At 40.2% G+C, this 24091-nt stretch overlaps 1 protein-coding gene across 3 annotated transcripts in view; it reads left to right on the top strand.

Moving 5' to 3' along the window:
• The first annotated feature begins 5071 nt into the window (after positions 1–5071).
• The window catches only part of insc (INSC spindle orientation adaptor protein), a 55788-nt gene continuing 36768 nt past the window's right edge, over positions 5072–24091 (top strand). Inside the window, exon 1 of one of the 3 annotated variants that reach the window (XM_004564492.6) lies at positions 5072–5374. The gene's annotated coding sequence lies outside the window, so the exon portion shown is untranslated. Of the gene's footprint in view, positions 5375–13268; positions 13542–18701; positions 19064–24091 lie in introns of those variants that run through there. The other 2 variants (XM_076886104.1, XM_004564491.6) reach the window with 2 other exon arrangements.

The following is a 24091-nucleotide window of genomic DNA, read 5'->3' as shown; positions in this document are numbered from 1 at the left end:
TTTTCCGCTTATCACCTCGTCAGAGCACATTTCTTCCATGCCAACCCAACCCCAGACCCACTCCCCACTCCCTCACCTCCCGATTTAAGATACATACTTCTACATTGCTTATAATTCCCTTCCCTCCCGAGGGTATCCTTTTTTCCTGTGTGCCAGAGGGACGCCATTAAAGATCAGCATACCCAAGGCCCCCCCCCACAACGGCTGTTGTCTTGTGCCTTGATGTAGAACAATTTACATGAACATGATTGTACAGTTTCTGTTTAGAGACAATAAAGAAGACCCGAGCGAGGATGCAGAAAATGAAGACCAATTAATATTGTAAACAATATTGTGAAAACAAGTTTCAGCAAGATTAAAATGTATTTTAGATACACTCGGGTATGGGGTACTTGTGTTGTTCTTCAAAGGTTTTTAAGCAAGTGTAGAAGGACGCTGAGTGACTGTGAAGTTGATTATATAAGGAGAAGTTTATATTTGTATTATTAATACTGATAAATACTGTCCACAAATTACGAATGATGGAATCTCACAGGCAGAGAGCTCTTTGTAAGTTGCTGATTAGAAATCTAACACTATTTCCCACTGACGAATGCACAATCACATCGTGAAAACATGTAGCACACGTTTATAATTTGGCGAAGTATTGGGGGAAAAAATGGAATGCACAGTCATACACACTCCTGTTGCACAGATGAATGTGTGAACACATCAGTTTCATTGGAAATATTTCTGATGACACCACAGTGGCATGGCTATGTTACAATACATGTTGATACAAGAAAAAAAAAACAGTGCATGGGGAATTGCTTAATAAAATGCAGTCAAACCTGCAGTCAGAGTTGTTCTTTAGCTCCAGTGAAGGTAAATGTTCACCACTTATTTCAGCACACAGAAGCCAAGTCTTTTTTTTTTTTTTTTTACAAGAAAGGCTTGGCCATAAATAGCATGTAAGAGATTCACTTGCACCTTTGCACACAAGGTTTGTTTTTAATTGTGAAACATTAATGGCTGCGTGATTGAACATTTTGGGGCTCACTTGTTTTTGCAGCAGAACTCCAATAGATGGCAACATAATTACCAAAGTTTCAGTGAGTCTCACAGATCTGCCTCAAATGATGGAAACACTGAAATAGTCATAGTCATAAGCTATTTTCTCTTTCATTTTCCCAAACAATTAAACAAATGAGGAAGAATATCTGAGCCTAAAAAAGAGTGAAAAGCAAAATGAAAAGGCACAAGTAATAAAATGATTGTATGGGTTTTGTGTTTGAACTCCTGCTTGTTTTGTTACGAAGATAAAAAACCTGCTGAACTCTCACATAGGTCTATGATGAAGAGAAACATATAATCCAAGAGTAAATCGAAGATTATTTAATTCTTGAGTGGTCATTTGTAAGACTGAGAAAAGTACAAACTCAAAAAATACATAAACAAAAGGCTCAAAGAAAAGTGCACATCATTAGTAAGCAACAAAAAAGAGACTCTAGCTGTATTTGGAAAATTATGTAACAGGAAATCAAATATTTAATCACATTAATTGCACAACCTGGAAAAGATAAATATCATACAAATACATTATTACCATTTTATGTTGTATTTTCCCAGGAATAGCACGCTTTGAGTGTACTGCCAGTAGTTTCAAACCATTTGATGTGAAGGCTTTCCAAGCAAAATCACAGACAGAACTAAAAACAAATACTTGAAGGAGGGATAAATAAAGGCCCCTCAGTTGTGGATAGCACATACGGGATTGCAAGTCGGGAAACTGAGAGGATAATGAGCCCGTTCAATAAGGGTGAAAGTGAAAAACAGGATATGGTTGATCCTATTTGGCTGCACGGATGAATGCCAAGTGTGCACCAGAGCAAATGCAAGATATTTGAGTGCATCGTGCACGCAAGAGTTGTCAGTACCATGGAAGCAAATGTACTTTTGTCAAACATCGTATCTAGTTTCTATGAATTACATTGAATCCACGTGGAAAAATGGCAACCGATCAACATCAGACACGCTAGATCAGCGCTGCAGACATTTAGAGAAATAAATGTTTGGTCTTGATTCTAGCCGCTCAACTGGATGACTTATTATTTCCCCGATGACAGGATATGTCTGACTAATATGTGAACTTATGCTATGGGAGTATAAACAGAAAAGGAGATTTGTGCTTCATTCCTTCTCGAGCCTTCAAACCCTCGTCTGTCAGTTGTTTTTACAGTCTTTCCACTTATTCTCTCTTGCTCTCAGTATCTGTCTGCTTATATGCCTGAGGAAATCGCTGCTAAATCCATGCTGGAATCCACATGGACACTTTTCCTGCATGACAGATAAGGAAAAGAATAAACCCTAGATTCTGATAATTGAGGGATGGTGACAGGTTGAGGGTTGATTTGTGGGTTTGGTTTTGGGGCTTTTTTCTCAGCAATAATCTCACAATCTCACTATGCCAATGAGAATAACAGTCATAATGGTATGCAGCTGCTTTTTAATGGGGCCCTTGCAATTGGAAATTAGACAGTTCATATAAGAAAACCAATCATTTGGCCCTCTACTCCAAAGAGAAGATGCACTGCTCGTCCAGTTCCCAGAAATCTACACCACAATCCAATTTCAAAACCTGGGGTTTTGGACGATGCTTCCCTAGAATAGTTTGAAATTTGTGGAAAATGAGTCGTATTTCCACATAACTTTTAATCCTTGTTATTTCTTAACAATGTTTAATAAAACTTTGTCAGCACATACAAGCCACCAGAAAAATGTAGCTGCCTGGCAGAACTATATTTCCTCCGCCAAGGTTTTTGGTAGGATTCTCTCTGTAAACAAGATATCTTAAAAAGTTTTGAATGAAAACTAAGTACGGGTGCAGAGTGAGAGTGCAGAGTGGGGTCATGTTAACAGTTCATCATAATTTGCCTTACATCGAACCAAGGTCTTCGATGATTTATCGGTTAAAAAATTGACAAAAAGTCTTAGAAATGAGAAACTATGATTCCCGTGTACTGTCAACATATAGAAAGTACTGTATAAGAATTTTAAAAAAAATCATATTAAATTTGACCTTTGACCTCTCCCACATACAAGTGGAGATACCGTCTGAATTTCAGGAGCGGGACCACTCCTCCTTCATGCCCCCTCCGGCCTCAGGCCCCCCTTCACCAATACCTGCTGTTCTCATTTTCATGCCCCACCCTTCCCCCCCATTTTCCCTCTCTTCTCCTCTCTTCCTTTCCTTCATTCGCTTCTCGTTAGTACATGGGGATCTGCCCGGCCCGGGAGCCGTCGCCGGTCCCCTTTGAGGCCTTACCCAAACCACAGCACCAGTTCACATTTCCTCATCCGTCATCGCCCATCGTTACCAAGGATGTGGTCCCAGCTAGTGAAATAATAACAAAACAAAAAGATTGTACTCAAAATTATGTGAAGTATTTTAAAATGAGTTTCAACAAGGCAAATAACAAAAGACACACATTTTCTGACTGCATCACAAACTTCGCAATATTTAAAAAGAACAAAAAAAACCCCCCAACTATAAAGAAAACACAACACTGTTCAGTGAAAAGTATTGCCAAGAGAGTGAGCTGCCTTGATAGAGGTTTGCGCTCTTTGCGTGCTCATTTTCTTGATATTGTTTTAATCTATATCCACAGTGTTCACCAAATAAGACATATAATGAGACATTTTCAACAGTTTACCTGTAGTATTTGGTGAAGCATGTAAACTGCTTGTTCCAGAAATATTATATTGACTTATCTAAATCCAATAAACAAACAAAGCCGTCTTTGGCCAGTCATTTAAACTCAACAAACTCAATAAAAGCTGTCCAGGACTAGAAATTCACATATATTCACTCTCAAACCAAATGGACGTGTGTTTGAGATCCTGTTTATGACATTTACAGTAATCCTCTTCATCATCAAAAAATACAGCAACCTATGCATCAGTATGCTTGATGCCAAGCTAAATATTTCCTAACTTACTGTTTAATTTTTGTCACATTGAATTCTTTTTTTAGTATGATCATTGTTGTCTTTTTATTTATATTAATGTGATTTCCTGCACTTATGTAGCAATAGCATCATAACATCAAAAGTATTCACTACATATTGCAGAAGAAAATTAAGGAAGTTTAAAATAATGGCTCTGATGTGATATTGACTATATTTACAAACTATTAAACTGTGTCTGGCTGAGGATTACCTTCACATATGGCAATGTGACTCTCGGTCTGCTTTTGACTCTCCTGTTGGTTTTGCCAGGAAATGAGGTAAGATTTCGGAGGAAATAAGGCGTTTATGTTCAGATTTCAACTAAAGCTAATATTTATCAACACCCTAAAGTATAACAGGCCTGTGTTGTGTGCATGGGAGTGCGTGTGTAGTGGGACCCGCTTCATAAAGTCACATAATAATTATTCACTCAAGAGTACGTAGCAACACTAGCGGCAGCAACCCAGACCAGCTGAGTCTCGGTTGTAATGGGAACCAGCCGACCGCCGTTTATATTTTCATTTTCCTTCCTCATTTTTAAAGCCCCGAGTTTTTCCATAAGGTAGTCATTTCCAAGGCTGACGTGAAACCAGACACCCATGAGTACTCATGGTAAAGGTCCAGAAACAACATAAGGGTGGGCCCAACATCCTTTCACCTTCCCCAATCCCCCCATTCCGTCTTGTGCGACTGTTCCTGAGGAGGTAAACACCCTTTCACTCTGTCAGAAATGAGATTTCTTTCTGCTGCAATGGCAGTTCCTTCAACTGCCGTGCTTTCTTTCTCCCCCTTGTACTTCTCCTCCCCTCCCTCCCTGTGCTGCCACATCTGGAACCCAGCTCCTCATTTATTTATGTGGTCTGTTGTGTTTCTCTCTTCTTTTTTTTCCAAGAGCCTTATTTTAAAGTCCTTTACCTTGTCTTGTTGGCAGTTTCGCTATATCTGATGAGGTCTGCAATTACATCCCACCATAACTGGTCACTCTGCAATTACATGCTCCACCACAGAATCCCCCTCCTGCATCCCCACCTCCTGTCTCTGAAAAGCACCACTGCTCATATGGCAGACCAAAATAGACTAGTTCCATGTCTGTTTGGATGGCAGCCCAGCTGAAACTATGCTCAGCTGCTTGACTGACAGTGGGATGTGGGTTTGTTCTCCTCAAGAAAAACCTTTAAGGCCAGTCACGTTTACACTCTGAGCAGTCTTACTGCAGCAGGCTTCAGAGGCGGTTGGTCCAGCTGGGCACCGAGAAGGAAGACAGAGACTAAGTCAGCGTGAATGAAAGCGAAGACACACACGGAGAGTGTGCTGAGAAGTACTACGAGCTGTAACTATGAACCCGACTGGACACGCTTAAAGCTTTCAGTTGCTGACAAAGAGAATGGGTAAGTTTTGCAAAGAGTTCAGTCTGATCTCAAATTCTGGGAATAGTGAAAGGCTTCTGTCAAGGAACTTTGAGCCTTTAAACTGTGGAAAACTTTGGCTTGCATGACTTAGCTGTGAAGCATTCAAATACAAAACTTAAAAGAGAATGCAGGGCATCCATGGCAGATCATCTGTTTTTTCCAAGCGTTCACAGACTTTTCCAGTTGGCGATGCTGTTGCTGTGTTGAGCAAGGTGCAGCTGGAAACTGATTAGTGTTGTGAATTATTTAAATCTCATAAACACAGGAGACGTGAAAAGCAACCAAGCTCAAAGTGTCAGATAGGAAAAGGACACAAAATTAAGTTTAGATCTCTAGAAGTTCTACAAAACTGTAAATACTTTTGAATGGGGATATTAATGATCAATACATAATACTCACAAGTCGTCAGCATATGTGCTTCCTGTGCAGGTTTTTCACCACCTTGGAACTTAAAATTAATGTTCTTGGAATTTTGGTAAGTCCAGTGTTTGCTCCCCTTTTGCTCTTTTTTTGGTCTCTACCAACCTGATAGCTTTAGCTGCTAAATTCTGCACTTTTCTTCAGTTTTAACATCAGATTATTGAATAGTGCTACTTAAAGTCATGAAAAGAATCTACAGGATAGAACTTTTTTGCTGAATCAGCCTTCATACAGGCGCTACCGAATGAATCATCAACATAACCTAAGAAAAACAACTCCTCGCTTTCAAATAACAGTTAAAACCATCATCATAGCTGCGTTTGTGTTTGAGTCACGTTGGAGTTAAACTCCACCGTGTTCAACTCCAACTTTCTGCTATAACTGTTTGGAATAGGCTGACCTGGTTTGTGTGGGAATGATGGAAGCTCAGACTCTGCAAAACAACAAAGATTACAGTGAGGCCGGTGGTAATGATGAGGACACATGCCTTTACTACAGGCTTCTGTCTGTTTGTGATGTGGTTTTGGGCAATGTGTGTATGCATGACAAAGGCAATTAGTGACTACATGAGAGCTGTGTCATGTTCATATGAACCCAGAGATTTTATAGGCGAACAGTGTGGTCTATCACCACGCTGGTCTATTCACCATATCCACTTTAGGAGATGTTACCTGTGTTCTCAGTGGAAATGTACGAGGAGAAAAAAAGACCACTGATCAGCAACATTCAATCTGAATCAGAAGCATTTCATGGACTGTGTAATTATGTGAAAAACAACAGCACACAGGACCTAACGGTGAATCTTGTAGATTCAGAACATTATAATAATGCAGTGTTGTAGTGGTGCACTCTTAATTTATGCTCCAAACTTTTTCCAGCAAACGATAAACACCCAGTGTTATAAACCATGATCTGAAAGTTGACTATTCACCTGAAAATAGGCCAGCAGTATTTGTGGATGATGATCGAACCTAAGCTGTTTGTCATTGGAGAGTAAACATTAATATGAAGTTAAAGCTGAGGTGCAGATTTTTCAATAAGTTCTTATCCACAGACTATAGGCTGAGACAGCTACATGATTATTCATTTTAAAGAATGATTTCAACTTCGTTAATGTAGGCTATAACCCAATGTGTTCGTTAGGGCTGTCACGATGTTAAGGATCAAAAAGTACTGAAAAACTCATATTTAAATTTAACAGAATGAAAGAAGTTCTCATCAGGTTACAGCCTGATGAACATACTAAGCACGTGTCTTTTTTAGCTAATGTTTATGACTAGCTTGGCTCCCACCTCATTTTCATTGCTAAGCTTAACTGTGCTCATGCTAATAAGTACTCTACTGCAGTGCACAAGTACCTAAATGAAAAAAGTCAAAAAGTTGGTTGCCAATCTGTAATTGTAACAGAAAGGAAGAGATTGCTAATCAGTTTTCAGAAAAATGGCAATGCCAGGTCTCACTAGCTAGCTAGTAGCATCATTCCCCCCATGTTAAATTAAATAAGTGCATGGTGTACATTGTGTACTTAAAGTATCTAAATACAAGTAGACAAAATGTGCAACAATTCTTTCCTGTGGTTTGGGCCACATAAATTCTCTTACTGGAGATGAATTTAATTATATTAATTTAAGTTGACAGCCATTTTTACATGTAAAATGTATCTATCCAGAGAGGCAGCAGTCTAAACAGAGTTCAGACCTTCCTCTTCCTCCTTTTATATTTAAGCAGAACATTATCAAACATTTATTCTCAGATGGTTATGACTGCTGTTTCCCTTAAATATCTGTTTAGCACTTCTTCTAATAATACAGTACATGGTTGCTTAGGGATAAATCTGCCATGCATTCTCCTCTTGGCTGTCTGATGAACAGCTTAGGAGGGCGTGTTGTGGTCAGCATGAACCGCGCATGCAGGTGTGGCCCTCACTGTGCTGCCACGCTGTTTAATTAGGTTTTCGGGTGTGGAACATCAGGGTTTCCGCTGTAAAAAATCTCGTCTCTCTACGGTCTCACCCCCACACATTGTCCTGTCACATTAAAAGAGTGCCACTCTAGATGAACAGTTACTGTCACTGAGGGTGTGGCTGCTACTAAATCTGGAAGCATGAAGCTGCACTTGACTCCACGGAAGTCTGGCTTTTGAGAGCTCATTGCCAAAGCATTATGCAGTCAGAACCGTGTCTGTGATGCTGAAGTGGTTTTATACTGAACATGAGAACTTCTTTCATCTATCAAAAACTGTCAAACCCTTTCAGTATATTTGCTCCTATAATTAAAGGCTCCTTAAAGTTGCTGACAACAAAATCATTCTCTTTCAAGACTATATCACATGCCTGAAAGTGGACTTGGTCCAGTCATTCTCTACGATCAGCCTCTTTCCTCTGGATAAACTAGTTTCTTTCTTTGTAATTTATTTCCATTTTCCAGACCCTCATTCATGCTTCTGTGTGGCCTTGCTGGAGTCAAGAACCGGTCATTTTTTGTTCTCCTCCCACTAGTCTGGTGCTTCCCCAGAAGCTATTTCTCATAGAGCCAGGACTGCTTTCTCACTCATGGCTCAGGAGCTCAGGGTTTTCTTCAGAGAAAACAGAAGTAGTACAATTCATTGGTTGCAACAGTCTTGTATTTTTTGGCTCATATTTTTAATTCATTCTGTTCTTCAGTTAATAGGAAAACATAATGAACCGTCTGTTAGACAGCATCTGGATGGTTAATGCTTGTTGTTATAAAACACATTTTAACGTATACTTTGCAGAAACTATGGCTCACACTATTAAGGAATAGAGTTTTCGGGAATTACTACAATTTTTTGCTGATATTTATGAAAATAAATGGAACAAAGGAGGAAAGCAGGAAGAATTATGACAATACTGCATTTTGCAGAAGACTATAACTTTGTGGGGAAAAAAGGTTGATGTCTCTGGAGCAGCTGGGTGACAGCTGCTCAGGCAGTAGGAGCAGGAGGAAGAATATAAGCTCCAGGAATGGGGTGGAAAGTGAAGATATGAAGATATTTCTCATAGTAGATTGTCTCAAGCTAAGCTAAATTACTGAAATGTAATGTATAAATCGAACATGACAGAGTGCCTACTTTGTTCAGAGTCAGCGTTCGACCATGGAGAAAGAAAGCTATCTGTAAATTGTGATAATTGCAGTACTACATTTCTGGCAACACCGATAATGTGGTATATGCCGCCTTCCTGTTACCTCGGAAGTTGGATGTTGGAACTCAGGAGGGACAACAATAGTGAGTTCTGGTAGTAAAGTTGGAAAAGCACGAAAATCAGAATTTGCTTTGCTTCTTAGCTAGGTAGAGCCATTCATACATCACTAGCAAAACAGACTATTCTGACGAAATGCACTAATAGCATGTTAGTGCATCCCAGCAAGGAGCTCCTTTTGTGTCTATCTCGGCTTCGTCAATGAAAACTGTTAAAAAAAAGTAGAAAGGAAGAAATTCTCTGCAAAACTTCATTATTTAATTTAAACACAGAAATCACTTCTTGAGATTATACATATTTTGCACATTTTATGCAACTTCTGCAATAAGTATGAACATTTGTAACAAATTTGAACCCACACCATTGTCACTGACTTTGTGCTGTTGAAAATCCACATGTGGCACATGTACCTCTTTGACGTTACTTTATTGTGGGTAATGCTAACTGTTGACACATCACTGCAACAATGTTCATGACTCAGTGGAGGCCCTCTCTTCAAAGTATGGACTCAATTAGAAGAGTGCAGGTATAAATTTTTGTGTAGGTGGGCCCAATATGGCAGACACATGGGGGCCCAAGACTGAGAGATAAATCAATATGAGACTGGTTGAATTAGAGCATCAGTATGAAGCTTCCCTTGAGTTAACCTCTTTTTCTTTGCTCCGTCCGTTTTTCTCCCCTCATCTCCATCTACTAATTGGAGGAAGGTCATGGCTTGCTGAGCTTTAGGCTGCTTTTTCTGTCTTTAGTTCAATTGACATGTGCTATATCTGCTCTCTGGCCCACTGTTTTGGTCCACTGGGGAGATCATGAAAGGAAGTGGCGGCTTCAGTACGTCCGTGTTTGTTGTAGGATTCAGAAAGGTTACCGCTCACTCCTCTTTGTGAACAAGCCTTGGTGGTGTTTGGGAAAACCTTGGGGAGTCTTGACAGCCTGCTACTCCTTCGGTCTAGCAGTGTCATTTTCTGTTTAGATAACCTCTGCACCCACTCTGCTTTTGTCAGCTTGTGGCTTGCATTGATTTATACATCGGAGACAGACACTCAGCAGCTTTCAGATTCGAATTTAGAAAGAAAGGCCATTATTATGTCCAAAAAAGAAAGAAAGAAAGAAAAAAGAGGGTGAGGTTAAATGTCCACAACAATTCTACCAGCGGTGGTGTTACACCTTTCTAAATGATGCATATCTCATTTTAAAATCACACTTTTTTAAAGCATGAGAATATTCTTTATATCTTAAATGAGAGTTAGCAGCTCTAACTGTTTTTCAGCTCTAATTACCCAGAAAACTGCATAAAACTGCTGCATGTTTACTTTTCATGCCCAAAGTACAAAAAACAGCACTGAAATGTCTTTTAGAGGTGCCACATGTGTGCACGGTGGGTACACATGGAGCCTTTCCTGCATACCTTGAGATTTTTGCAGCCGATATTTACTTATCAACATGACCACTTGTGCCGTTCACCCTGCACTTTTAATGCAGCAGCGGAATAACAGTTAGAGGAAAAACAGTCTTGAAAAGTTCCACCCTACCCTCAAGTGGTTCTTGTGTTCCTTTGCTTAGGTCTGGGCAGCAGACCTATCCTCCACCCAGGATTCCTAGTCTTCTCTTCCTTTCTCCCTAAACCCACACATGGACCCAGCCCACCTAATTTACTCCCACCTCCTAATGTCAAACAGCTGTAGCCTTGAGTAGCATGGAATTACTGCTATTGCAGCCCTACTCCCATTCATGTGTCTATTCTTTTTCTCAGCCATTTTGCGTGTGGTCCCTAATATCACATCACTCACATACCCAAATAAGGTGTGTAACTCAGCCTTCCTTTCACCGGTTTATTTATGGTCTGGGCACTGGATATATAGGGCATGAATTTACATTGCAGGTGGCTGTGGGTGGAGATAGCTGAGCTGACAGGTGATGATAAATTCTTCATACAGTGTGCTTCACTCATACATTCTTGCAGCCGCGTGGTCTCCCTGACATGTAATGCAAAGTCATAACTGGTCCAATGCCATTTCCACGGCACTCCATCTAACTGAAGGAGCTGTGTGACATAACTGTCATGAGGTCACTTTGTTTGTGATTGATAGCAGGAGACTAGGAAATGATGCTGAGGCTTGAAAGCTCTTGCTGTGGTTGGGAATCTGCTTCAAAGGAATGTTTTGGCCACATGTCAGAAGTCAAACGTGGCAGCTGATTTTCAGGGATTTTGTTGGTCTTAAAATCTGTAGCTCGATGCACCTGTATATTTTTTTTCTTTAAACTGCTACACCCCCATGGTAACTTGTTCACTTATTGTTTTATAGAGTTTTCTCCTTCGGCTTGTGGCTTTACTAAGATCTCGTGCTGAGTTTGAGTGGCTCCACAGAGGCAGCTGAGAGTTCAGTGAACCCTCACGGTTCCACATGCACACTCTTTGAGTTGCTATGTGATGTTCTGCACACAGTTAATCAGAAATGGATGGTTAAGGATTATTTGGCAGAAAACCACCAGGTTATGTTCAATTTCATTTTTTGTATGCCAGACGCTAACATTAAGCGCTTCTTCTTTCACAAATATCTGCTTGTGTAAAAAGCAAGGAGATAGATAGATAGATAGATAGATAGATAGATAGATAGATAGATAGATAGATAGATAGATAGATAGATAGATAGATAGATAGATAGATAGATAGATAGATAGATAGATAGATAGATAGATAGATACTTTATATTTCCCACAAGGAAATATAAACAGCAGCAGGGCAAAGAATAAAAATAGTACAATCTACAATAAATAAGTTGAAGTAAAAGTGGTTCCAGCCTTGTATGATTCTGTTGGCATCTCTGGCATTGATGATCTGTCTCTGGAAGTAGTGGAAAGAATGAAATGTCCTCCCATGAATGCTGACAACATGCTTGAGGAGGTCTATGAGAATGGAATTACTGGCACTGTCTGAGGCAACAAAGAGCTGAAAGTAGGAATTTTCCATAATTTAAATACAATTCACTCTCATGATAGCAGACTCTGTGTTACAGTGCTATGGTTCCTAATCCTGATGAAAATTTGTTCAGTTAACTGCATACCCGTGATGGGAGATAACCGTAAAAGCTGGACATACAGCTGAATACAGTTAAGTCATAGCAATAGTTAAAGACACACTTAAGAGGAAAGAGGTACATTCAAAGCATATTTGAATAAAATCATATAATCACTAGGAGCTGTAAAAGCGATTTGTAAAAAGGTGGTGAAACCTAGAAGGTGTACTTGTTACTACAGGGATTTTCCAAGCCAGTGACAAATAAGAAAGTTATGACCAGGATGTAAAAACTAGCATGTCCTGAGTTGGTGGGCTTGCTGTCTTGCACTGTGTACATCAGATTTATAGCTTCGCTGAGTGAGCAGCATAGCACTGATGATGTTAAGGTATGCAGTTCTCCGCAAGTTAATCGAGTTAACTGCTGCCAAGTTTTGTTTTATAAAAACAAAAGGCACATATCTAATGACAATGTGGTTCCATTTGATGTTGCTTTTGGGTTTTAGTTCTGGTTAGGTGTTCTGTGCCCACTTAATCTGGGTTTTCAGGACCCAGCCAGTCTGACCACACTTTTCAAATGGATTCACTTCTGTCTCCTGCCTTTAACCTCAGTGTTTGTCAGTCTTCTTGGCTCTGAGGTGACTCAGCTGATGTTTCACTGAAAAAAAAACAGCTTTCCACTTTTGTTTCTTGAAGCAGTCTGCAGCTCTGATTCGGTTTTCCCCTCTCCTTTGCCACAAGAAATGCATCTCAGCCAATCAAAGGTTGTTTCTGAGGTGGGTGTGGTTGGGGTTAAGTCATACATGACAACACCCATCAATCTTGTTATTTTGAACACCACACTGGCCTGTAACTGAGTGATCTTCCAGTTTTCCTTTCTCCCGCTTTTGTCATTTAATTTTTTTTTATTATGCACTAAAACTAAGTAGAGAGGTGTGTAAGTTTCTCTTGTGCTTAAACTTATCTTATAGGCACATTTGTGGTCCTTTCTGCGTAAAGTGGCTGCTGCCGAGTTATGACAGGCTACTTTGTTAGTAACATGTGTCAAGTTGCTTCGACTGATTATAGTCACATACCCTGCTTTTACCTGACCACGCTGTAAGTCTGTCATCAATTATCTCAGTGTGACTCTCTATTAGCCATGTGCTGTGTATGTGAGTGTGGTGCCTCTCTACAGGTTTTGCTCATTCATTATTAAGAAGCTCCTGATGTTTTGCTGGCCGTCACTGCTCCGGTGTCAGGTACCCACACGATCCTCTTTACTGAACCAGCCTGACTAGGGATCCAGTTCCAGTCTCTGGCCTGTTGGAGCTGCTCCCAGAGCTGCTGAGCTCTACTCTAAAGCCTTTTGTTAGCTCTGGATGTTGGCTTTTCTCTGGCTGATTCCCCCTTGTTATTTCTTCGACTAGCTGTCAATGGAACTGGGAAGCTTAAAATGCATTTGGATATTTCTCTTGGCGTGATCTTGAGGCCATTTCATCTCTCGGGAGGTATGGTGCTGCTGTCATCTTTTTTCCCCTCTGAAAATGAGAATTATGGGTACTTTTATAGCTTACCATAAAGTGTCCAACCAAGAAGATGGTGTGTTCACTTTAGCAGACTTGTGGTGAAGCAGTGTAGTTATTTATCCAGCTGAATGTAATCTTTTTGGGAGGCAAATAGCTCCTTTGGTGCCTGAGGAAGCTGCTGTGATTACTGCTGCTGTGACGTGTAGGAGCTATCAGTCTCTGTCATCTGTCTACATTTATTAGCATGATATCTAATGGGGTGGCTGATCTTAGACCACAACTCTGGCTACAGGTCTGTGCAAATGTGCGTGTGCAACTTGACCCCATCTGAATTCTCCATAAGCCACACGGTTGCCTAGAAACATCAGGAGGGCAGCAAATTTAACTTCCATAATATTATGCCAAAGGAAAGAATGACCTCAGGCCCAAACATACTGTTCCTTTTTTTGGCCTTACAAGGGCATCTTCACATTATTCCAGTCAGAAGTATGTCCTTGGGGAAGGAAGTTTTCATATCTCATACTCATGTATGCAGACACTCCTGAGGATAATTATGATTTACTAGACAAAAAAATTGACCTAATTTCCAGTGAACTTTTTATCGAATGTTTTTACTATATCAACTGCTAACAGTAGCTTTAATGGTAACTGAGGTTTAAGTGGGAAAGAGCCACACTGTTCTCTGCAAATAATACAAAAGGATTTTTCCACTTCTTTTCTGAATATCCTTTAAGTTTTTTGCTCAACTGATAGTTTCTTAAAAAAGTAGGAAAACTCTTTTTTCCGGGTCTGGGTACAGTATGAGTGACGGAAGTACAATGGAGCAAAACTGTGGTTCTCCTGTCAAGGTACGCCGTTGAGGGAGAATATCACATGCTATGTCACGGTCTGGCTGGCAGACCGTGGGGAGATGGGGAAATAGGACCCAAACGCCGGACTCTTCAGTGCAACAGTGTTTATTTACAAGGTGGTGAAGTAAACAACAATAAATCCCCAGTTTCCCAGTGTAGTGTCTTCTTCCCAAAAGTCCCCGTGTAGTGCTCTCTGCCCCAGTGTCCCTGCACTCCCCGTGCTCACTGCTCCTTCTCGTCCCACACTCCTCCTGAGGGGAAGACAATAGAGGCAGCCGTTACAACTTATCCCAGCAGGTAGGCATACACTCACACTTGACTTGACTTGCTTGAAGACTGACATGTAGTCAAACGCAATACTCCAGCGTTGGTGGAAGCTCCATCGCTCATCTAAATAGCTCCCCCGACGAGCCCAGATGAGGAGCAGGTGTGCGGCCAGGACTTCGGGTGTGGCCAGCCCTCAAGTTAGGCCACGCCCCCCAGGGCTGAAGGTGCCTGTAACTTGGCCACAGCAGAAAGGCGATACACACACACATACCTGCCTACATACAGATGTGCACAGGGGCAGTGCAGACAACACACCAAATAATAATAACAACAACAACAACAACAACAACAGTCATCGTCCCCACTGCCCACGGACCCCGAGTCCCCAGAGCCGGGTCCGTGACAATCTAAACTGATCTTGTCTGTAGAGGCTGGTGACAGACGCTAAATGATATCCCAATCGTTCCTGCTCCACAACGGATTTTTAAGTTACAAAGGCTTGAATGACACTCTAACACCTTCCAATTGGTGTCAACTTTCTAATACTTGTATTGTGTGTAACTATCAGTAGTGGAACTGCAGTTTATATGTCTGCTATGTAACCTTTCTATTGCTTCTAATTCTCCCATCTTTTCTTTACATATCATTTAGAAAGAATCTGCTTAACATACCCAGTTAACTGTTGGAAACCTTAAAGATAACTCCTATTGACTTCTTGTTGTATTAGTACATCGGCTTGTTTATTCCTACAGTCATGTGATTAGTTGATTACCTTGATTACCTTAATGCTAAATGCTGTTGCACTGTCCAAAGATGAAACCACTATGACAAAATATGTTATGTTCACTTTGGTGAAATTTAATGAAGCAAATCACATACAAGTTCAAAACAGTGTCAGTACATCACGTCTGAATAATTTGAGTTTGTCTGATTAAAGAAGTATTGAAGCAGACAAACTCTCTTTGGTGAGGAGGGTTGTAGCAGAAGTGTTTTTACAGCTCTGTGGCAGCACCTGTATTGCCCACAACCTATCACCCATTTTTCACCATCCCCACCACTTTCTCAACTCTCTTCACTCTTCACACTGAATAGCCATTTTTTGTTATAAAAATATATGGAAAGTGGAACGGTGCTTCCACTCTGTCCTCCTACACATTTATTTCTGACATCACGGTGTGTCACACTCAAACTTGTGATGCTCATGAAGCCCTGTCACCGTCCCCTGAAACATGTCAGGATGTTGACACTGTTTTTCTATCATTAGCACAGCAACAATAGCTCTGCTGCAGAATGGGGTCTTGCGTCTTTAAAGGCAAATTTCTCTGCTAGCCGTCTCACACCGATGCTGTGTGTTGCATGTGTTGTTACATGCCAAGAACACAGTTGTTGGGGGTCATGGAGTTAGATGCGGTAGCTGCTGAAGTTTTCAAACGTGCCTCCCTCTGCGTGAGATTTGACTGATGGTGAAATCAGTAAAGCCGTTTCATATTGACAGAGTACGGGGACGACAATGCCTAAAGATGGTGCAGCTGCTTTTCCAGTGAAGTCAAAGATCAGAAAAACCTGCAGCTCTCTTTGAGTTCATAGAGCTGTATACAGTTTCTGCTTGTTGTTTATATGTTTTATGCACAGCAATACAAATCTTTTTCAGAAAAAAAGCTCTAAGATCCCTCTGTACACTAGCAGCTAATCAAAGTTAGAACAGAGACTGGAGCTAATTGGTAAACATATAGCTAATCTGCAGCAGTTAGCAGTGTAAGACCTACACATATTCTCATTGCTGGCCGAGAACAAAATGATTAGAAAAATCTGTTAATATCAGATTTATCTCATGACACATTACTCCCACATTATTGCTAGGAAGTTGCCTCCAAGTGACCACTCTTGCTGTGTTTGCAGTTTCGAAACGCTATGGCTTCTAAACACAAAATGTTTCCATGGTGGTAAATGTAGGACTTTGGTTTGTCATCCATCTCTGTATGTTTCAGAAGAGACATTCCTCTTGGTTCTGGCTGTGAGCTTTTCTTTGAACAGTGCTGAATGGAGGAATGGTCGCAACAAGGTTGGGCTTTAGGCCAGAATGCTTGCTGAGAAGGTCATTCAGATCTCTTACCCGCAGTTAGCACTGTCAAGGAATGGCTTTAATGCTCATTGTGCTAAACAACTCTCAGGTGTCAGTGGAAGCTTTGTAGTGAATGATGCGGGATGATATCAAAGGGGATGGATTAAAGTTTTATCTACTTGATATTAATGACAGTGGAAACCCTAGTTTATTTTGGTAAGGTAAAACCACATAAGTAAATCAAGTACTCATAAACAGAAAAGCTCTAAAGTTGCTTGTACGATGAATAGATCTTAAAATCTGGCATCCAGTTAACTTTAGAAAAGAGATAAAGTAAATTTTTCTTCTCTTGGTGCAATTCAAATGACACCTCACATCATAACAAGTCAAACCAAATAAACAAATCCCTATGAGATGGAACACACACACACAAAGCTCAGTGTAAGCATACCACTAGAATCACTCAGGCTTTCACAAAAATAAATCCTTCAAGGTAAAGACCAAAGCTGGACTTTATGGCTCACTTATGAATAGCGTGACCAGGTGTCCCTCTGTATGAACAGCATTTTTATCCCTTGTTCCACATTTTGACTGGCAAGTGCAAGATGTGCCCTTTTTTTCAGTTAGTTAATTGTCAGTTACGGCTCAAAAAGATGATTTTTGAATGTATTCCTACTTAAATCTAACCAGACAGAGCAACAGCAGAAATAACAGTGACATAAATAAAAATATAGGAGTATATAAAGACTAATAAACATGAGACCATGAGAACAAACTTTCCTTTATCACAAGAGAGCTGGAAAAGTTAATTCAACTAATATTACTTTGGCCATTAACATCTTGAATGCAAATTTGGTAATGTGCACAGTTTGGTGTATTTTTATTTTTAAGTTGGACATGAAAAATTTCAGCATTAGTAAGGTTTCCCACGCTGTCCCAGAAGAACATGCTTCACACGTGGATTTTTACAGAATCCACATTAAAAATAGGCGGCTATGTCATGCTAATGTTATCTGTGGAATGCCCTGCATTTAGACTCAGACTGAGATAGCGGACAAGAGGGTTGTGTCTGGAGAGTAAAGTATGCAGTTTCAAAATCTGCTTCATGTAAAAGAAACAATAGTAATACTAATAATCATTATTTATAGAATGCTGTGCAAAACAAATATACAAGTTTTCTTACATACTTTACCCCAAAGAGGACAAACTGGAGGATAATTTGCAATTTATGAGCTGTGAAATCCTGTCAAATTATTTAGACAAGCTTAAATTACTTAATAGATCACGCAGGAAATTCTGGTTTTGTGACTGTTGTGATTCCAGTTTGTAAAGATCATTTTCACAGAACAGAGCAGCACAGGAAGTCATGACTGAAGCAATCGGCACCATTTTCGGTATACAAACATACAGTTCCAGTTGTGTTAAACAAGCTATTGCTGTTCTCTAGCTCCATAATTGTTCCAAAAAGTTTTACTCTACTCTGTTGGATCAGTTTAAGTCAACTGCAGCCAGATTATTCTGGCATAAATCTCTGTCTGATTAGCTCAAGAGTTTGAGCATGGCATTATCACTACATGGATAATGAGGTGGGGGGTTTCTTAATGAACCTTAAATCTTACTGTAAGATTTAAAATATGTGTAAAAAGAAAAAGAAAATACAGCAATATACATATATACATTAGAAAATATTAAATTATTGATAACAAAATAGTCTAATGTAGTTAAACTTTGCAATACACTTGCTAACTCACCAAATGCTTAGTTCGCATCAGACCTTCTCCGTCACCCTTTATGGATTTCTCTCTGTCTAAAAACAAGGTGCACTTTAAGCCTGCCCAGTGTGTGTGGGATAGGAATGCTGGGCCCATGGCTGAGCACAGCCAGCTTCCAGTTTGTTCCCACCCAGCCACTCATACAGTACCCATCCTGCTCAGTTTTCTTCTCCACATGACAGCTCTGTGGTGAGACTGTAACCGCTGTCTCCTCCTGTGAACCCAGTCTTCAGCTCAATGACAGGACGTGAGCAGGACGGCATGGCTGACTTGCTGATACAGAGCATGTCCACTGTATTTAAAGACCAGCGTCCAAAAGAAACTCACATATTATATGCTTTCTTCAGTCTGTGAGTTTCAGAGAGCAGTGGGAGAAGAAGCCAGAGTGTTTAATCACTGGCAATTTCAAAACAAAGCCAAGCCATAAGGAACGGGCTGCACAATGATGGATCCCTGAAACATCATGGACATTAAATTTGGATTACGCAGCATGACTCAGTTTGTCCTGAACACAATCACATTGAGTCAAGCTGATCTTGGCCTCTCAAGATGGTGAGTGGCTTTGCTCGTTTCTTCTGTTTCTCCTCAGAGTTCAGTTTCTTGTATTTGCGTCGAACAGAAATTCATTGTTGTTGGCACAACACCGAAGCTAAACCGCAGTGCTGTGGTATTTTGTTTTCTGCAGAGCAGTTTTTGTATTCATTTAGTGGTTTTGCCAAGAATCTGGCAACAGGCATTCTGCTTTACCACAGTATATTCTAGAAAGACTGGAAACGTATTTTTAGTCAGTGATGTAGAAGTTATAGAGAGCACACAGGGAGAAGTTGGTATACAGTGATATATTACTCTGCACATATGCTGAGTTCATCTGAGTCAAAAAACATGTTCGTAGCTGTAGTTTTAAAAAATAAACTATGCAGCATTGCTGTTCTTAAAAGTAATGCAATACGTTACATTACTTTCACGTCAGTCAGTAACATGATCTGAACACGGACACATATCCCTAATCCGGCACACGGATGATATTTCTTTTAACGTTCACGTATGAACACAAAACTGACAACACACAGTCAAGTTGACAACCAACCCAAAGAGACATGAACGTGATCACCACAATGACTTGGCTTTAGAAACAAGTACATATAACGGTTTACAAAGCGCTTTAATTTCCTGACATCATATGGTAAATGTATCTGTATGGCTACTCTTCTCTTCCTCCTAAGCGTTGGCATTGTATCGAGTATCCATGAGAAATGAGGGTAGGAGCTAGTTGTACTGCTCCACAAGGCGATTAGCTTTGACTGGATCAATCAGAACTAATAATTTTTTTTTTTTTTTCCCATTTTTAGTGTCGGTACATTTCTTTGTCCATGTAGTTATCATTTATCTTTTTTTCATTTAGTTATCATTTTGCTTTCATCCAAATAAAAAGTAGTTTGGGAGATTATTGGTTGTAGAAATTAACACTGCTCTGACTGGTCTGGTGTCAGCAAACCCTCAGCTCTAACACCACCTTGGATTCTTTGCTAGCGTTGTGTGTTTGTGCAAAGAGCTTCAGTTTTATTTTCTGTCCTGGGTCAAGTTTGCGCTTTACCATCACGCTCTTATCCTTTTAAAAGTAAAACTGACGTCTGTATCCCCACTCCTCAAAGGTTTTACGTGCTCCACCATTTTCCTGCACACAAACTGAAATAGCACAGGGGCTACGAAAGAAAAAGGCATGGTTGATAGGGCAATCACTTTGTCCTTTTTAACTGGTTTTATATTCACAAACAGAATTTATAACGGCTCCAGTGTGCCAGTAACAAAGAATCAAGATTGCCCTCGCTAGTACAGGTTTGGCATGACATTAACTTGAAACAGATACAGGACTGGAAAACTGCAAGTGACAGAAACATGCACACAAGCACAAACCACATTTAAAAGTCCTCTAAATTCCCACACATGCAAAGAATAAATACGAATGCTGCAGTAAATCTGAAAGGCACACCCTAGTGAATTCTCTGACACGCACAAGTCACTAAGTGGTTGTTATTTTACCCGGCATGTGACATGAGGCTGAGACAGAGCTGTCCTTTGTTTGGCTTACCTAAAACTGCAGCTGAATGGGGAAACCTGTTGGGCCACTCAGGTTTCAGCTCAGACATGAAAAGAAATGTCCACCCTAGCAAGAAAAAATTAGCCAGGATACAGTCAAACCTGACCATCTGCTCACAGAACTCAAGTTTCTGTAGCACTTGCAGCATCTGTGCACAATGCAGCACAGAGATATAAATCTTATTTATTTTATTTTCAAAAAAGACATTTAACAAAGATAAATTTGGTGTAAATACAAAATGCAGTTTTTAAATAATCATTTTTATTTATTAAGAGGAAACGACTATGCAACCTGACCTGCCGCTATGTGAAAAAGTAATTATTCCCTTTGTAAAATCATGAATTAATTGTGACTAAACACATTTGTGGGAAACCCGAGTTCAATTTTATTAGCTACAACCAGGCCTGATTACTGCCAGACCTGTTCAATAAAGAAATTGCCTAAAGAGAGCGTGTTTGACAAAGTGAAGTAGGTTAAAAGATCTGAAAAAGCAACACATCATGCTCTGATTTACACTCAAGAACAAATAAGAAACAAAGTCACCAACATCTGTCAGTCCAGAAAAGCCATCTTATAGCTCTAGCGAACCACAGTGAGAGCCATTATCCACAAATGGAGAAAACCTGGAGAGACATCCAGGAGTTCATAAAAGAACCCAGGACAAAATCTAAAGAACAGGTCTAACTTACCTCAGTTATAGTCGGTGTTCATAAAATGAAAAATGAAAAAGAGACTGGACCAAAATGGCATCCATGAGAGAGTTCCAAAGTAAAAACCACTGCTGACAACAAAGAACACAGAGGCTTGATGATCACCAAAACTAGACAGTGCACGGAAAGTTTTATCGATCCCATTTAGATTAGTCCATATCTTATCGCTCTCAGTCCACCTTTTGAAATGTCTGAGTCCTGTAAAATTAACACAGCATTTCATCAAAACAACATCATACCAACAGTCAAACATGGTGGTGGAGGTGTGATGGTCGGGAACTGCTTTGCTTTGTAATCCAAAACACACAGCAACTTCACCGCTGAATAGCTCAGACAAACACAAAAAACAATTAATCATGAAATCATCATTTAAAAACTGCATATTATATCTATTCAGGTTATCTTTGTCTATCATTCAAATGTGTTTGATGATGACTGTGAACTCTGACAAATAAGCAAAAACAAAGGAGCCCATGGGTTTTTTTTTTCACCTCACTGTAAATTTCTAGCGTTTATTACAAGATTATGTAAATTAACAGGGAAATGCTAATAACAAAATGACATCAGTCCACAAGGCTGAAAGGGAGATTGTCTAAAAACAGCCAGTGGGCACTCACAGGAGACAGCAATCACTTTCAGTGCAATGGTCCTTAACACAGCACTTAGCGGCACACTCCAATTGCTCAGGACAATTGCTTGATTGGACAACTCATCTCCATTTGTAGGGTAATCCACTGAAGAGCACTGTAACAAGCCGCAAGCACATGTAATGGAATTTGCTGGAACTGTGACTTAATGGCTATGACCCTGTGCTCAATTATTGGGTCAATAAAATTCATCTGCACCTCTATTGTAATAGTCCAACGGTTCAATTATATCAGCACTCATTCTATGATATTCTACTTTCATGACTCACTGCACCAAGTGTAATAGATGTGGGCTTTTCCCCAGCACAGGGTGCTTACTGTCAGTAGATTTCCATGGTCCTGGCACAGTATTGGTATAATTTCTGATTCACTGTGATGCTTTCTCTGAAAATGGGCCTAGAGAAGCCATGCCAAGACTGCAGTTAAAATACTCCCCACCCCAACCCTCCTACCACTTTCCCCCCCTCTCCTGCATCTTACTCTTTGTGCAGGTTTTTTTCCTCTACTTTTGCTTTGTGTCTGTATTACAAGTCTATCCCTCCACCCATTCATCCGTCTCTTTATCTGACTAGGTTACTGACACCCAAAAAAGAAAAAGTACTCAACGGTAATCAAATATTTCTCAGTTTTCGAAGCAACTGAAGCAAACAGTCAAACAGAGTTGGTGACCCCGTTAATGTGCAGCCGCTCGATCTTCAAACCTGACTAAAAGCAGCAGATATTCTGTAATTGTGGCAGTGCGGCCCTCATGAAGCAGGTTGACGTGGGATTCAATAAGAGACGCTTCACACGCATTGTACATCCCTCTAGCCTCAATTACTTTATTGTAAGCTTATGTCTATCGATCCCGTCGCTCTCTGTAAGCAATTAATAAAAGGCAGAGCAAAACAGTTGAAATCTGCTCCACAACACGGGGTAGTTGTGTATTTGTGTGCGTGAGAGAGCTCGTCTCACATTGTAACTACCTGCTAATTATATCTCCGCAGTAAACACGAAATTTGTAACCACACAACTGCAGGATATCATTAACTAAAAGGATTAGAGTGTGGTTCAGGCGGGAGGGCATCTGTGGCTTCTCCCGATTGAAAATGGACTAATCTAAATGGGATACATCAATAAAACAGCAGAATAAAGTTCCGGGCACTTAAGCCCTCTTGCTCGGGCTCAAAGAAGGGAAGACAGTCACTGGCTGGCAGCCAGCCAACAGATTAGAAGATAAGAAATATTATTCCATGGCACACCATCAGCTTGAAGCTATTTAAAACAGTGAGGTTTATTGATAATTGAATTACTTGGAGAGGGGGACAAGAATAGAAAGCTTAGAGGTAGATCAATAAGGAGCTACTGTAGTGGATGACAGTGCGGTGGTCAGCAGTACAGCTAGGGGGATGTAACGTGTGTGTCATCATGTGATAGCATATTTACAGTGTGTGTGTTGAAAGATGTTGTGTAGTGGTGCAAAGTTTCCATTTCCAGTGCTACATTTGATTAAACTTGATATTCAATTTGATGGTGACATATTCAGTATTGGGAAGGTTACTTTTAAAATGTATGTCACTACAGATTACAGAATAAATGCCCCAAAATGTAGTTTGTAGCGTATTCCGTTAAGTTACTCAATGTGAGTAACATATTCTGATTACTTTGGATAACTTAATATATCGTAATGCTTTTTACAACTGCATGAATGTACTATTGCTGTGAGAATTGTTACTATTACTGAAGGCTACTCGCCACCGAGCTAACATTGCTAAACTGGCGTTAGCTGAGGTTAGTTCACAGACTGCTTTCAGAACTGCACATGATCATTTGCAGCTAGCAGGTCATTAATGCTATCAAGCCTAACAGTCTGCAGTCTATGAAATAACCTCAGCTAAGGCCAGCTAGCAATGCTAGCTCGGTGGCAAGTAGCCTTCATTGATAGTCATAAATCACATAGCAATAGTACATCGAAGATACTGAAGTGGCACATATCCCAGGTAGCTACCACAAGTAAAACAAGGTAGTTGCAGTAGGCTAACGTTAGTTTTTAAAAAAGAACTTACTTCCAGATATTTCTTTAGGTCCAAGTCTTTTGGAGTCTGTTTTGCTGGCAGAGTTTGCATTGCACGGTCAGATTTCTCCC

This window comes from Maylandia zebra, linkage group LG7 (genome assembly GCF_041146795.1).
Source record: "Maylandia zebra isolate NMK-2024a linkage group LG7, Mzebra_GT3a, whole genome shotgun sequence".
In the NCBI taxonomy this organism is placed as follows: Eukaryota; Metazoa; Chordata; class Actinopteri; order Cichliformes; family Cichlidae; genus Maylandia; species Maylandia zebra.
This window is presented reverse-complemented; position numbering and strand designations above follow the sequence as displayed.